At 40.9% G+C, this 17,305-nt stretch overlaps 1 long non-coding RNA gene across 1 annotated transcript in view; it reads left to right on the top strand.

Annotated features, from left to right (window-relative positions):
• The window catches only part of LOC143343231 (uncharacterized), a 45,021-nt gene extending 38,427 nt beyond the window's left edge, over positions 1–6,594 (top strand). Inside the window, exon 3 of the long non-coding RNA XR_013079935.1 lies at positions 6,548–6,594. This is a non-coding gene — a long non-coding RNA (uncharacterized LOC143343231). The remainder of the gene's footprint in view (positions 1–6,547) is intronic.
• Positions 6,595–17,305: the final 10,711 nt, after the last annotated feature.

Genomic DNA, 17,305 nt, shown 5'->3' with positions numbered 1-17,305 from the left:
TCTGCTGCAATATAACTGCATAACATCTGCGTAGGCAGCTGCATTAAGCAAAAACGTTAAGATTTGTTAGCACGACTTCTGTTTACAATTTTCTTCGAACCTTTCGGTCGACTCGTTATACAAATCTTTTCTCGTTCATTTCACTTAACAAATGTCTCGTATCTTAATTAACCCAGCAAATATTTTTCTATTTTATTTTTTGGTAAATGGTAAATCGTCGTCTATTAATTATTGAAAATTTTCATATTGTCTTGTTGAATTCTCGAATTGCGAACAATCGAATGGGATTTAAAAGTATCTAATTGCTTATACACAAAGCACGCGCGAACGCGATACGACTGGGAACGTATCTTACGCGCGTGATTATGAAACCCCCGTAAAAATCGAGCAAAAGGAAGTTTTGAATGCGGTACCAAAAAAGAAATGCGAAGGAATGCGACACAGTGTTCCTAATGGAAGCACGCCCACGTGCGACACAGTGCATTGACCGTGGCAGAAGTTTCGGGTGGCTCGCGGTACCCTAATATTCCGCCATAAATTACCGGCAAGAATATACGGGAAGACATTGTTTGGTTAACCCCTTAACAGCTCGCCAATCAACCGCGAGCGGTCGCTTTAAATCGCGAGTTCTTCTACACGAAATACACTACGCAATAATTCGACGAACCGTAGGTCGCCAATTAATTCCGACATCAATTGCTCGTTGCGCGATAATTGCAATGTCGGTGAAAATTTTAGGTTATAGGTCAACGAAGATTAATGCAACTTTGCTCGGAATCCGCCATACTTTTCGCGCAAAACGTTTCGCAAAAAAATATTCGCATTTCCTAAACCATTTTATTTATAAAAAGTAAATTATACAACTTTGTATATTTTTCTTGAGTAGTTAATATATTTCATTAGCCCTATAATGATGGGGCTACACTAATCGAGTCTCATACATTAAAATTATTACATTTTTATAGTAGTATATAATATTCTTTTTGTGGTGATCCCTCTTACGAACAAAATTAAGTAGTGTACATTTGAAAAATTATATGGAATTAAATCGTACGTCAAGGGGTTAATATATATTACTATGTTACGTATGTTCACATTTAAACAAATGTGTATGTTATGTTAAATGGTTTGACTGAACGTTTGACTCCATTTAAAAAGAATTTATAGCTTCTCCCTTCTGTTAATAGTATCTCCTAATAAATTCATTGCATACAAGAAAATGTAGTCGATATCTCCGTTGGTTTCTGAGAACGCAGTTCGTAACATTTTATTTGGACCTTCTGGTACGACATCTATTATTTCGTACGGTGTCTCGGGCATATTTTTTGTTGGAATCTTATCCTCCTCTGCATCTTACCACCGATGCTCTCGAGAGACTTATCGAGCGTCCTTAAAGAGCTCCGGAGGGTTAACGTCACGATAGTGAAGTACGCGATGGACCCCGAGCGAAATTCACACGACTCATCGAGAAGTTTGATAAAAGGTACGAGTTCGAGAAGTGAGTCTTCCAGCAAAGAAGTTCCAGTGACACGGTCACGAGCTCCTGGTGGCTTCGGGCGCATAAAAGGCCGGAAGGAGAGAGAGTTCAATGGCTGATCGTCCTGAAGGACTCTCCCACGGTTCGCCAAGAAATTCCTATCTGCTCCCCATTGACACTGATTTTTCTATTGCTGGTCGTGTAAGTAGGTCATGGTGGCCACTCGCAGATACACCGTAGCGAAACCCATAGAGGAGTTTTTATTACCTGACGGGACCCCGCTAACTTTCTGCCAGTCGAAGACTTACAGGAAGCCCGACTAGCACGTGGGAAACGCCCTTCCACGGATAATCAGTACCAGTGATTGGTCATTTAAGCGGGTACTCTAGCGTAAAACTAGTATTTTTAACAATGGTTGAAACGTTTCCAAAAATAACTGTTTCGAATGAAAATTTATTTGATTCTGTTTCGGGAGGCCGGAGCGACCATTCGCGCCTGAAACGTTGATTAAATAAGTGTAATTTTCAAAGTAATGCACGGTTATTGTTCGCAATTTGGCTCGTATTTGCATAAAAATGTTCGAGCGCAAAGACCAGTCTGCAGAGTTTAAATCTTTAGCGTTTTCTCGCGGCGATTTGGCAAACAAAGGTATTCATGTGTCACGAGTCGCATGAATTTTTATGTTCGACTACAATCTGCATATAATGATGAAGATGATTGGACCGGATGCGCCGCTCCCACGACGAAACTTTATCTCAATATTCAATTAAAGAACCCGATGTTACCCGAATGTGACATTCCAGGGCCGATAATGCGCGATTTTCAGAATTTTATAGCCGATAGTCGCGGAAATCGACGATCGTTCAGCGCGCAAAATTATTTATCGCGTTCTTGCTTCGAGCATTAATTAACTCGTGGATGTACGAGCATAATTTCGGTTTCGAAACGTGAAATAAAATAATGCAAATTGAGAAACATTACGCTTACTTATTAATTGTCGAATATCTGCAATTGTAACTCGTATCAATTCAAAATTTAACTTATTCAGTTTTTGTTCATTATATTAATAATACACGAGTGCTGTCAGGAAACAATATTTTAAATAAAATATAAGATTTAGGTATAATAATAATGTTCTAAAGAGGTACTCAGATCGAACGTAAGCAACAAAATAATAAAACAAATGTTCCCAGATAAACTGCAGCACGTTTCGTGTATCCCCGACGAGATAAATAAAATTTTCACACCAGATTACATTCTGGGGGGGCCACTCCTCTTCCCCCTCCTTTCTCAAGAGTGGAAAGACTAAACTCCAAAAAAAGAGGCATAAATAAGACAGTTCCATGTATTCTCAATAACACGAAAGCTCGATAGGCAACGTTAAGAGAGCCTGTGTATGTGTAGTATAGTAATTTAGGATCGTCGAGTGCGTACGGGAAAGCAGTAGTTCAGACAAGGAGAGAAATTAAGGGATCCATCGGTCGAATTGGCTCCGAAAAGCTTCCCCTCTCATGGGAATCTTTTTTTTCCTCGAGCGTTTCAAAATATTTTCCTTCGGCGAGGACACTCGAACCACTGTATAATAGACGATCCTTGGCAAACGGGAACACTTGTCGTAGTTTCCTACGCAGTATCGAAGCAACAAGTTAGTTGGAGCCTGCTCGCTCTTGACAAGATTAGTTTAGGTAAATCGTAATTATTTTACACACTTATTTTGTTAAATTACGGCCACTTTTAACAAAACGTTTTCGTTTGTTTTCTGCGAATAGTTTTAGCTAAGGGAGAATTATTCAATTTTCTGTCCATATTTAAACATTATTTTAATCTTAATTTAGTTTCTATACTATCTTAATTTATGTCTGGTTCAATTTTCATTTAATTTCGAATCAATTTCTAATCTTAAAAGGAAAAAGTCTCGAAGGGACAGAATTTAGAGTCTGTCGGTAGTTGCTTTGCTATCCCTTGGCTACTCCCAACAATGTTTAGGCTAAAGTGTATACACTGTGTCGCCAGGGACCACACACCGCACGAGACTTCCTCCCTTTTTCGAAATTCGAGTTCTTCTTTGCCGCACTTCAGCCGAAGTTTATTTTACACACATGGCTTCTCTGTTTCTAATTCGAAGAAGTTTTCGGAATTACCTTGCAAGTGCTTCCCGTACACAACTTGCATATATTGAGAGGGGGGGGGGGAGGAGGACAAAAGTACTCGTATAGTGGTTCTCAAACTATCGGAATCAGTGTTGGAAAGTAAACATGAAAATTCTGCTAATATTCGTTACTCGATTGAATAAGTAAATTCAACATCACTTAAAAACTAGAGTCACGTTGAGTTATTAAATCGGATGGTTTTTGTCTAAAAACAAAGTGTTAAAATTCGATGGATCAAAGAAACGTTCGATTCTGTCTCGAAAACCGCCGAACACAGTCACGTGGCTAGTCGACGCCATTTTCTCGTGGCTATCGCGTACCGCGATGGAAGAAAGGGAGTTCCCCTTTCCTTCGATAGTTATCGTTTCTCGTCCGCGCGTAGTTAAACACCATATGGCTGGTTTTTGCTCCGTCGAGGAAATGGCGAAGGGAGGCAAGGTTATTTATTACATTACTTCTTACCTACGGAAGTCTGGGCTATTGCACCGAAGCCTATTGTCGCTCGAGAGAGGAGCAGGTTCCTAGAAGGGAGGCCCCGTGTCTTGGAGCGGTTTACGAGCCACCACCTTTGTACGGTTTACAACTGAACAAATTCACGAATTTGTTTACGACCCTGTACGAAATTAATCCCGCGGGCAGAGCTTCCTTCTGGAAAAGTCTGACGCGCCTTTTGGGGAATCACTGTCGTTACAGGGGTTGCGAATCCTCGACGCGACTGCTTCTCGGGGTCAACTAATGCTTCTAATTTGTCTGCGTCGGGTAGTCGAAAGGAAGACACGCGTTGAAATTGTAAGCGTAATTTGTTTTGGTGGGAATTGAAGGTCTGCAGCCCAGAGGGATGCAACCCCATTTTTATTTGTATTTTTGACGAATTTTTTAACTTGCATCGAAGCATGTAAAAAATAATTGCAGGTCCAAAATTCGCAATAACCTAGAGTCAGGGATAGAGTTGCACCCTCTAGTTTGTTTAAACCGCGAAGGGTTGGAGCTTCGTACCATTGTTTTGGGGGGGAACAAAGACACGGATAGTAGTCATTAGAGATTGTTTTGTAGGATGTACGATCTATGTCGTACGTTTTCCTTACAATTGGAGCAATCCAGGGGCACAATATGTCTGTCAAAGCTCATGGAACGTCACAGAAGGTTGCCCATGCCTTGGATTTCGATCTTCAACGACTTCCTAGCCACCTTGCGGTTACCCCGCTCCCTTAGTCGTGACCCGATACACCACTAATTTCGTGATTACCCTCGAAAGAAGTACGTTGACACAGAAGACTCGATGAGCCCTTTGTTCGCCGATAAAGGAACACATGTTCCTCGAGGGAAGCCATCTTTCGTGGAAGTAAACACTCAATGCTTGAATAAAGTTCGAAATTATCGTTCAAACTTCTTTCGGACAACGAAGTGACATTCGAGTAGACTTCTATTTATCCATTTTTCCGTTTGATTGCCTCTATTTAGCTTTTGTCGGTTTACACAATGAAGAATGATGAACTTCACTTGTGTAAAGGGATTGTTATTCTTCGAGAAGACGATCTTCTTGGACTTCTTGCGGAAGTAAATACTGTTATTTGTAGTGCTTGTTATCTTTGGACGGTTTCCGGACGACAGTGATGCGTTCACAATAGTAACAATACAGTCGATTTGTTTGCCAAGAAAGAATTTTAATCTTCGTGTACCATTTCTTACGCATAGCCTGCAAAACGTTTTCAATAAACTTAACTTCGAAACGAAAACGGATTTAGGAAATGGATAAAATTCGTCAGAAATAAAAATAAGATTGAAGAAACAAAGGAAAAGAATTTACAAACACAAAACCAATATAATAACACTCGTAAGACACAGTAATGAATTGTATCATAATTTTTATTTTAAAATGTACTTTTTTAAGGATCATTTGCAGTATAAATAGTTTAACATTTGAATAGTATTTAATATTAATTTTTCTTTGAGTAACGATTGACTTCGGTGCTTCAATAACTAAATTTATGTGATCGTTTCGAGGTTGATAGTTGTGCTTTCGTCCCCAATAGTATTTTCCCTGTTTCTTTGACGCAGATACCGCGGCATCGTCGTGCAATTAAGAATCACCCTGTATATTTTCCTCCCGGAGGAAGTGAAGATTTCTCTGAATGCATCTGCTTGCCATGCAGAAGCACATCCTAGCCTCGACATTCTCATTCTTCTCCCTATAGGTTGTTGACGCCAGCGAAGGAAGTTGTAGCATTCCTTCTTGTAAAAATCCCGTTTCTGATGCATAATGCATCCCCAGAAATTTAAATGCGCACATCCAATTTGTGGCGGGAATGTGTCTTCCCCGTTCGGTTTTCGTTGCTACCAGATACCAAACTGTATAAATACAAATATTAGGGGTGCCCAGATTCGATCGATTGTTTTAATTCCGATGGACAAGACCGCTTCGAGTTGTTTAAGTACGCTGCCAGAGTCGTGTTTGCTTCGTTTACGCCCTCGCCAGAATATATTATTACACAGTTCATTTGTATATTATATGATGTTTAAGACACGAAGATGAAACCTACATAAATCGCACTGTATTACTTTGTAACCTTTCCAGGGTATATCATGAATGAAAATTAAAATTAATGAAACAAAAAATTAAAGGTGAACCTTTTAATTCAAGAAAAATTACTTTCCTTTTCGAAAGAATAAATTTCGAAATCTTGAAGGTAATTTCAGTGCTTGACACACAGTGGCGAGTCGAAAGCAGGATGTGGTGTGCCACAAAAGTTTATTGCTCGTCAAATTGTCGCTTGCATCTCGCACGTTGATGCGTGTAATTTTCGCGCCCAAGTTCCTGGGTACTTCGATAAACAAATCTATTTTTCATTCTACTTTTATTCTATTTTGACTGTATATTTATTATAGTAATAACATATTGTTTCATTCTTCTGTTTAACAGGTTCCAAAATCAGCCCTCGGAGTTTGCGCTGTGTTCATCTGGATTTAATTCCTCCGAAATATCCGTGAGTTACAAAACAATTTATAGAGAAACATTATTTTTTTTCATGCTTTACAATTTTATTATTACTTATTCCTATGACTGCAGAAATTTTATTAACAAACGTGTGAAAATAATTTGTTATTGCTATTTTGGTTTTATAATTATCATTGATATTGAAAAGAATAATGGTGAGTACTATTGCTCTAACTATATTTGCTGTTGAAAGAAATTATTGCTTTATAAAGATATATCGAAACACAGTACAACATTATTTCATCGAAACGTCTATTACTGAAGATTAATATTTACCATGGTACGTGATTCACCATAAATAACTGTTAAATATACGTATACGACTTTTACAATTGCACTAGGTCATTGTACAATTGAAATAGACATTTCAAAACGCTACGCGTGGCAAGTTTTAAACCATCTATGCTTCGCTCATAAATAATCACCGTTTATTTGCATGTACCCTAGCATGCACCCTAACTGTTCGTTTCTAACGGTCCCTTTAATGCCATTTTACTGTTGTACGAATAGAATGAGGAATACATGCATGAATTTAAATAAAATTTTATTTAAAAATTGTGCCTCTGTAATAAATACGTCGCAAAATATTCGTGGAAATACATGTACAAGGTGTTCTATATTAACACTACAGAATATTCATTGCATACAAAAATAATACACGTCGATAAATATCGTGGGTCATGTCAAAATTAATCGTGGGGCATTCGATAATTATCGTGGGTCATTCTGCAACTTACCGTGGGTCACGCGATACTTTTCGCGATAAAAGCAGATTTCATGTGTAAATGAGTACCGACTATGGATCATTCGCAAAGAAACCCACAGACTCAGCCTTTTTAATCATATTTGCCGGTCTTAGTGTGACACTGGCTCGATTCTCGATCGACGTTTGACTCACGAGGGCTCGATACTTTCTTTTTCCTTGGCATTATTCTCACGCAATAAAGTCTGACCGAGTCGACCACCCTCTTGGTGCGCGGGCATCGCCAATTACGCGAAATTCCGTTCACTTTAATACTCTGTGGCGAGATAAAAATAAGCGGCCCGTGTTAATTTAATCTTAACGACGACGAGTACTGTGGAACCGATTAAGAACTCGACGGTGCATATATTCGTTGCCCGCGAAATCCAGTCTTTGGTTTCGCGAACGAGATCGTTACTTATTTTTATTCGACCAGTCAAAGTGTCCAGAATCGTCGTTAGTTTGAGGAGTTCGATTATCCTCGGGTTTATAAATTTTTAAGCGATTCCTTTTTAATAACTATCTTGTTATTCCGTTGGTTTCTTAAGTTATAGCGTTGCCTGTCTGTCACTCAGTGTTTATTTTAAAAACTAAAGTACATATTTTCTTTTTGTTAACATATTTAAACATAATTAGATTAGTAATTATGGGTGGATCCAGTGGAGGGGTAGTCACCCCCTTCTAAATACATTATTTATTTCACATCAGACTTTATAAATGTGAATAAACAAAATTCAAGTCGAGCAAAAGAAAGTTTAGAATATTTTCCTTGTTTATAAGTTAGAGAGCGAAAATATATTGATAATTTTACGATAATGTGTCGTTACTAATGATAAATAGCCTAAACTCGTTACTTGGACCGTAACAGGTATATCCTGGCCGCGTTATCGATAGCAAGAATTAAAATGTAGGTTAATTCGCGACACGTGAACGCCATTAGCCTTCGAAACAAGGGTGCTCCCCTAGTCCGCCATTTATCCCCGTGTCTCTACACAGTGTCGCGTGTTCCAGTTACGGGATAATCCGATCGACATAGTGTTTAACGCTCTAAACCGTCGTGCATCTGCTGCGGGCGACTTTAATGCAGTTAAAGTTATCTTCGTCGAGATAACTGCAACACCGAAACGTCGTTAAAAAGAAACCGAAAAATAAACTTTCGACACGGTAAAAACAGTTGAGTTTACACCTGGTCGTCGCCATTTTGTTATTACTATTAAATAAACATATGAAAGCTTATCGTTTGGTTCGATGATAAGGATTTTTAATTATCGATTAAAAAATAGTCTCAATAAACGAGGCTCAAATTTATTAAATTGAAATAGAATTGGAATTTTTAAGTTCAAGGAATATTTCAATTTAGCGATTTCGAAGATCATTCAAATTTTCTAATTAAACCGAAGCTCCGCATTTTTAAACGACAGATCTCCCTTGTAATTGGAGATTGAATTTGTATAGTTTCAATTAAACCTGTCTCCGCAGATAAAATCGAAGCAACGGTTCCCTGGAATATCCAGGAATAAAATTTTTCAACGAGCATTCATACGGCACGCGATGAACATTTAAACGTTAAAATACCGGTTATCATAATTAAGAACTCATTTACTTTAAAGACCCGCGAGCCTTATTTAATTAATTTCTCCGTTACGTAACGTACTCAATTTTCATCGCTATTAGTAAATTATTCTCTGAATGAAGTATCTCGGTACGTGCCACGATCGAAATCAGTTTTCCTTAATTATAGACGCGTGAATGGATCGAGATAATCCCGCAATTGCTTAATTATGAATCGGCGAAGGTTTTAAAATCTCCGACTGAAGTCGAAGTCCACCGAGGTTTATTGAACTTCAGTTGGCACACAGGTGCATCGTGCTGTATATGCGATCTTGACCGAGCAGCATTCTTTCGAAAATGACGGTATAAATAAAAAGTATCAGGATATAGAAGAAGGAAGAAGATAAAAAGCACCGAAGAAGATTTCAGCAGAATCTGATAATGACCCATCATTTTGCAACAAAATCGGACTCAGTCTAAAGTTTTAGACGACATTCTCTTTTTGCAATACCAGTTTTCTCCAGATTAAATCTCCTTCCTTTTAACACTTCTTTTTCAGGACGATGAAAGTATTTTTATATTCAAATTTTTTCATTGCATTCTAGAGCATGGAATATTTTGCATTAATACATTTCTTAGAAATTTATTGCAACGTGTGACAATGTCTTCTCCCTCGTTTGTTTTGCTCACAAATTTTTTCAATCTGAATACTATAACAGATTTGAAAAGAAGAAGATAGTAAATTGTTTAAAGCTGTTTTTTCCTTCTTGAATTATCCAAACAATTGCATAATTTCCTGTTCGTTATTTTGTAATTATTGCAGTGATGTAATATTGTCACACAATAGTAATTTACAGTTTCCATAAATTATTCATTTCCATAGACCAATGATTCATCTATTGGATCACCCAGTACATGATCAGGTTACAACATCGTACACAAACATTTCCAAACAGCTATTCAGTTCTTTTTTCTATTTAGTTTCTCATAGTGATCATTAGTCCCCTTTTTCTTCTATTTCCTGCCACTTTTCGTCTCCATCTTCAAACACACCGATCTTTCGGTCCTCTTCTCCTCTAACCGCCGCCATCTTTTTTTGCCCGCCTTTCTTTCTCTGTCAGTTAATCGAGTACACATTTGGAACGCAAATTTTATCATTACTACACGTTTACGTAATTATAGGAAACACAAAAATTATTTTACCATAACTACCTCGATTTTTTATTATTCTCGAAACAATTACTCTCGACAACCATTGCTAAACTATTCAATGAATTCTACTTTTTTGTAGACGACACAGAGAACGAAACAATGAAGTATTATTTATTAACCAAGATCATCGTCCTTAAATTCTATTTAAACCACTATTTTCCTCAATTTCCTGTCACTTCGCCATCTTGGAATATACACAGATCCTTCGCGTCTCCTTTTTCCCGGTGGGCCAGCATCTTTTTCCTCCACCTTTCTTTCTACGTCAGTTCATTGAGTACACGTCTGGTATGCGAGGACTTCTTACCCTGGATCGGACCCCGGCAACCTAATGGGCGGCCAAGGAGCGACGCAGGAGGCTCGTAAGGACCTTCGTGAGCGTGAAACGGTGGACGAGAGAGCAGGATGGCCTTCAACTTATGGAGCCAAGGTTTGGAAGCCGGCGGGGGCCTCCCATCAACAGGATACGCGTGCGGAAAGGAAGCGTTTCGACTCTCGAACTCTGCGCGCACAATAAGTACATACGAGATGCCGATGAAAGGACACCGCGAATTTATGATTGGCTGACAGGTGGCCGCAGTGGGTCCGCGCCAGGAACCAGTCCCTGGGACTTTAAATCCGACTGGCTGCGGAGGGATTGTTGGGCGCTGGACTGGCCAACACGTTTCTTGGCAAGTTGCCGATGCGGAGAACTTCTGAAGAAGTTACGAAGTCCTTAACTTCTGAAGAAGTTTCGTTTCAAAGAAGAACCTCCGGATCTTAAGAAGTTCTGAAGTATACTTCGAATCGAAGAAGTCATTTCGTAGTGTTTAGTCGAAAGAATTTGGAGATGTACATAAGAAGAAGAACTTCGATACAACGTGAAATTATTTTCCAATGGTAATGGAAATACAAGACACGGTTTGAACAAAAATCTGTAGAGTTATTGGTAGGATCAGAAAACGTCTGATTCATTATTGTTCCGGGATTAACGAGTTAGCCAAAAGGCCGAGTTCTTCGACGTGAAATATTACCATGCCTCTGCTAGAATTTAAATGGCTCTCAATCGTCGCGGTAGCCACGGTGGAAACGTCAGAGTAGCTGCAGGTACATAAATAAACAGTAATCTGATCGTAATATAATTTTACATGAGAATATATCAGTTAGCTTGTAAGTAGCCTAGCGTATAATAGCGACATTGTTGAAATAAGTGTATAGGATGCCCCATAATGCATACGCGTAGCCTGCTTCGAATATGGATTATACTTAAAAACAAATAATTTCCTTCGTTACATAATTCAATTATTACAGTACCCTTAGTCATCTTCAAACTCTTGAAGACATCCACAAACGGAGAAGTCAGAAACATAGAGTTGGTCGTTATACTTGTCGCAAGAACTTCGTACAGTGTGATAAAAATACACGGTTGGCAGGCGTCCTAAGAAACGAAGTTGAAGTCTTAATGTTCTCGGTTGGAACGAATTTTTGAAAACAGGGAATGGGAGGGAGGGGAACGAACGACAACGCCGCGCTGATGTACCTGCGAAGAAGACCACATTCCTCTCTCACCGCTTCTCGCTTCGCGTAGCGTCCACTGTGCCACTGATATCTTCATTTTATTTTATCATAACTCAAACGACACAACGCGAGGATGGCAAAGCCGACTGGGACAAATCGCCCGGTACACCTTGCGTCGTATGTTTCGCCCTGACACAGTTCTGACGGGCTCCGTTCCGTTGCTCGTGGTCCTTCTGTACGATTCGCGCGTTTTTGTAGCATGAGAATTTCTCAGGATCTCCTAATGACGCGTTCTCGAGCGTAGGTGTGCATCGTTGATGATTGGTATCGGTACAATACTATTTGACCACGCCCTCGATACTATTAGACCACGCCTACCATTTGGTTATGCCTATCTTACAGTTTGCCCGCTTTTTTCATGAATTTGGCAACACTTACCGTACCAATGGCTGAGTAGAATATGATAATCGAAACAAAAGTTACGAAGAAAGTAACCAGACGATATGGTAAATCAGGTTACTAACTTTGTAGGCGTGCTCACACGGTGTGGTGGGCGTAACCAAAAAATTACTAAATAGAGTAATCAGCATAGCGATATTGTATTGTAAATGTACTCTAATAGTATTTTAGACGTAATGAGTGTAGTAAAATTGTGTGGTGGGCGTATTCTAACTACGTGGGAGGCGTAAACAAACGATATTATAGGCGTGTTTAAACGATTTAGTGGGCGTAGTAAAACGATATGGTGGGAGTAATATTGAATGATTATAGCTCATACATCGTAGTCATACGATTGCACACCATCATTATTCGTATACGCTTCGAAGAACTTCAGTTGAACTACTCTTCGAGGAAATGCAATCGTGCATAAAGAAGGTATTGATCGGATCGTATAAATAAAAACTTGCGGTTCTTAAATAAAGACAGGTTCGTGGTGGGGGTGGGAATCGAGAGTTAACAAGAGATGAATAAAACGTCGAGGGTATTCTCTTCTGAGGCCGATATTGTACGCACGTACGCAACCACCTCGCGAGCAGCAAATCGCGGGTTACGAGCCAAAGGAATTCCTCGGCTACCCCCATTAAGGCTGATCCTCATGAAGCCGCAGAGGCTGCAACAACGCTCCGCGAATACCACGCCAACAGAAAGACGAAATCGAAAGGTTGGGGTCAGAGCACAGACCGGACCACGTGTACACCCACACCATGCAACCGAGAAACATGTTCCGGACGATTGGCACGCTCACGTGCACGCACACGAGCGCCGATTTCCATTCGATTCCGGCCGAGTTACAAGCTTTCGAGTAAAATTACCGTGTGTGGGTTCGAATCGCATCCAATGGTAATCCTGTCGAAGCTTTTCCTTACGTAACAGAATTTACGGCGATATTAGGACGACCGCGGAACGTAAAACATTAATTCGTCAGCAAATACTGGTAGGTGGATCGTTTTACGCGCATGTTAAATTAAATAAATTAAGCGTAAACGAATCACTCGTTTTTTCAGCGTTTATCTCAGGCATCCACAATCGATACAAGGAAACAACTTCGATACCTCGTATCGTGTCACCCTCGCAGATCATTATTAATTAAGTTAACTCTTAATCAGGTAATTTTCTTAATGCATGACGCTCCTTAATACCAGCCACCGTGTTAATTAAACGCTGGAATTTACGAAAAAGAAAGAGAATGTAATAGCAATTGGCTATGATTGAGCGGTTAATAATCTCAGACCCGACCGATACAGTATTTTTTTCTATTTTACGAGCTCGGTTAATAAAGTTTCGGTCACGAGAACGAAACTCCACGATGCATCGTTGCGTCGAAGAGCCTCGTTAAATAACTTTTACGAGGCCGCGAATCGCTCTTACAGAAACGAGCGAAACGCCACCATAAATCGGCCGTAAGCCGATTAAAATTCTCCCGGGAGCATTACAAGATAATATTCCTACAAACAAGGTGTAATCTCGATTCAGTTTCGATTATTTCGCGGCGGTTTACCGTCGAACCTGTCGCTTAACGTCGCACTTTGTCACCCGAAATCTGACGACTCGACAAAATCGGCCGAGAGCATGATTAACGGCTTCTGTTATTAATGCGAATACGATTTTACGTACGGAACCGTTCACGAATCACTTCACGCTGAGCTTCTCCGATTTATCCACTCACCTTCACCCTTAGTCGCTTGCCACTAGCATCCACGAAGGTTTGAAAGTTGACAGCTAGATTCTGAACGGCTACCAGAACCTGGAAAACATTTTCATTTAGCGATAAAGCCACTTCCTTCGAAAATTGAAAACCCACGCTTCGACAGAATCTCAACCATGCATATTCAGCCGACTTCAATGCCTCGGAGACTGTAAAACAAGCCTGTACAGGCTGAAACCTAATAAAAATGACACATCGAGTCACAGAGACGGATTTCCAAGCAACGTCGACACTCGTGAAGGCTTAAGAATCGGAGACTAGCATCTCGTGACCTATCAGAACATAAAAACGATTCCCCTCCCTAAGGTCGCCACTCTGAGGAATCGAAAACCCACGCTGTCAGAAGGCAGAACCTGATCGACCAGGCCCGTCAAATCCCGAAACCGCGTTACCAGACGCGCTCCAAGGATCCGGTGAGTCGAAACCCGATCGACGCGGTCCATTACGGCCGAAAACGCGTTCCCATCAACATCAACAACCGCTAGCGTTTCATCATCGGCGTAGCAAGGTCGCGGCGCGGGTAAAATACCAGGCCAACGACACGATTCGATCATCGCTCGGCCGCCTGGTCGCTTAGCGGAGATGAATCCGCCAGCAAGGACACCGCCGTCGCGAAACCAACACCGAAAGACATCGCCAACAACTACAATAACAACAACAAACGATCACGCCGAGTGCGAAAGCACGGACCCAGCGGACCCGACAATGCGGCAGGTACCTACCCCGCAGGCATTCCATCAAGATGCTATCGAAAGTGGCTGACCGCGAGTGGGGAGGGGCCACAGGAGGAGTTGGAGGGGACGGGGGGAGGGGGAGAGGAGGTGAGGCCCCGGTCGAGCGAGCGACAAAGAGAAAACGCTCGAAGGAGGAGGCCGCCGAGAGATATTAAAGGATGCTGTGCCGCCGACCGGGAGAGAAGGAGAGGCATCCCATGGCGCGGTGGGTCCCAAGGTACGAAGGATCAGAGTCGGCTTGCGCGCCGTGTTCGGGGCCCGGGCCCAGCCCTCCCCCCACCCCCGCCCTCGCCCGCAGACCCCACCGCGAACGCCCTCGAAAACGTGACTTTCCGTACGGCGCACGCACGTTCCTCGTTTCTTCTACGGTACCTATGGGACCGACGGACCCAGATTCCGTCAGTGACGCGATTTTTCTGGCCCCCGGAGGCTCGTGACGACGATTATCGGCTCGTTGCCGGCGATAAGCGTTCGATCCGGTGGGAAGATCGTCGAGAATGATTCGAACGTTCCGAAATTTCGTGTCGGGGCTGTTTCCGTGACAGGGCACGATGCAGGTATAGAAATCGAGACGATCGAATATGAAAATAGGACGAGGCCCCTTTTGAAAAATTTATTTTGGATTTAATGTTAAGGACAGGCGCATTAGTTGTTCATTTATTTGCTTCGATAATTAATTAGTTGGGCCTTATGTTTTGCGAAACTTGTAATAACACACTGACGCGTGATCTTACATGTGTAATTTAAGACAGTAGAATTTTGGATTCCTCCTTAACAAGGAACATTTGATTTTATGGTGTTAAAAAAAAGGTAACCGTCTACCGTGTCCTCGAAATTAAAACGGAAGTCCCAAGTGGTCCACATCAAAGTTAATCGGTCCGAATATTACCTGAGATTAGGGACTCCCGAGTGTCTCGTCAGTGTTGATAGATTCAGTCTCGAAAGTCCTGGCGTTTTGCCGGAATCTCGAGATTGAAGGTTATTTGAATTTTTAAGAACCAGCAGAATATAGGTTAGGCTTGAAATAATCATCCTGCTGCTATAGTATTCAGGACGATAGATTACAAAGATAAAGAGGAAGAATGGAGGAATGTCTACCTTGGTAGCCATAGCATTCGCTGTTAGGGGCTCAAGTATAAAGACTGTTGACCACGTTGTAAATTATAATTTGTCAAAATTGAGGAACCAGAGATGCCGATAGACGTGAAACAGCAACTTTGATCCTTCGATTCCTTCTTTGATTTATAGGTTAGATTTAATAACAGTAAAGCTGAATTTTTACTCAAATTAAATCAAATGATCCCTACTATTCAATAAGATATAATAATTCAAAAGCTCCAGGTGCTACATAAATTAGAAATTCAGTAAAAATATCACCATTTCTATTAAACGATACTTTCGTCTGGTATTTAGAATTTTGTAAGAAAGTATTTGTTTCTATAATATTCCCAATACTCTGAAGGTTTATGCCACCTGTTAGGGTACCTGTTTCTAACAGAGTATTCGAAGCTTTCGTGACATTCAAGGTGTTCAAATAAGTTAGAGCATTCAGGTATGCATGAAAGATCTTACAGGACTCTCGAGCGCTATTAGTTTCAAACAATATTGGAAGTAATTCAAGACTTTTATCCATTTCATGCTACTATTGTCGGAATGGTGTTTTAAGAAGGATCTCTGTTTGCCTGTCAGAAGCTTCGGTTAAAGAAACTTCCGCCTTTCGGAGATTTTAAGGCTTCCACAGTTCTAGAGATCTTCACGAAAATAAACAAAAAGAAAAGGACTCGAGCCCGAAGGCGTTTAAGGAAGATTTTCCTCTAATAAAAACATAGCTGGAAACTCTTCGGGCAACCACCCAAATTGTCTCTACCTCGTTAAACAAATCCGAAAAATCCTTTAGAGAAACGTTTCCAAAAACGACTCCAAGAATCTTAACTAAAACTCTTTCGCTGCGATAAACTCCATCGCAGACATTAAGAAATCTTCCTCTCAAGATTTTCCTTCCCCGTCAAACGATCGCAGTTAACTATTAAATCTTAACAATTCTTCGCCTAACTTAAATCCCATTAAAAGCTTTCGATTTACGACAGAGATTCTGTCTCAACGTACGTTTGATTCGAGGATTCAAGAAACCTTAAAACGTTTTAAAAAAAATTCAGTAATATGGACAAAAGTTCCCCAGAGGTAGAAACGAAGGTACGCTTAAATGTTCCGCGCGTAAAAATTAACTTGATCAGTTTATGTGGATATCGTATTGTTCGTGTCAAAACAAATGTTTTATCCAGATAATCTTTTCACGTGGCGGGGCTAAGTGAACAGGAACTCTAGAAGTTTCATCCAAGATCGGAGATAGGTGGCGGCGTTTCCGCGCTTTAAATGGCATCGCTTATTACACAGATTGGATTAAAGGTCTGCTATGTCGAGCAGAGTGGTAGGCGGTTGTTGCGGGACCAGGAGGGAAAGAACGGGACGGGGGACAGAAGGTGGTTTAGGTTGAGACAAGAAGAAGGAGGGAAAGGTATGCGGCGGGACTCTGTGTATGTACGCATGTACGCTTACACGTGTGCGTATGTACGTACATACCTGCGGAACCGGCGGCCCACCTTCACAAGGTGATTCACTGCGATCCTGCCGCGCTGTGCTCAACCATTACGTACTTGAGAATCGTCGCAGAAACGTTCCAGACGTTTCGACGTTATCCACTACCGTTCCCAGCCGCCATACGCGTTCGATCGGAAGTAAACAAC

The sequence above is a fragment of the Colletes latitarsis genome, chromosome 7 (genome assembly GCF_051014445.1).
Source record: "Colletes latitarsis isolate SP2378_abdomen chromosome 7, iyColLati1, whole genome shotgun sequence".
Classification (NCBI taxonomy): Eukaryota; Metazoa; Arthropoda; class Insecta; order Hymenoptera; family Colletidae; genus Colletes; species Colletes latitarsis.
The sequence above is the reverse complement of the archived record's forward strand: the minus strand, read 5'-3'. Positions and strand labels throughout refer to the sequence as shown.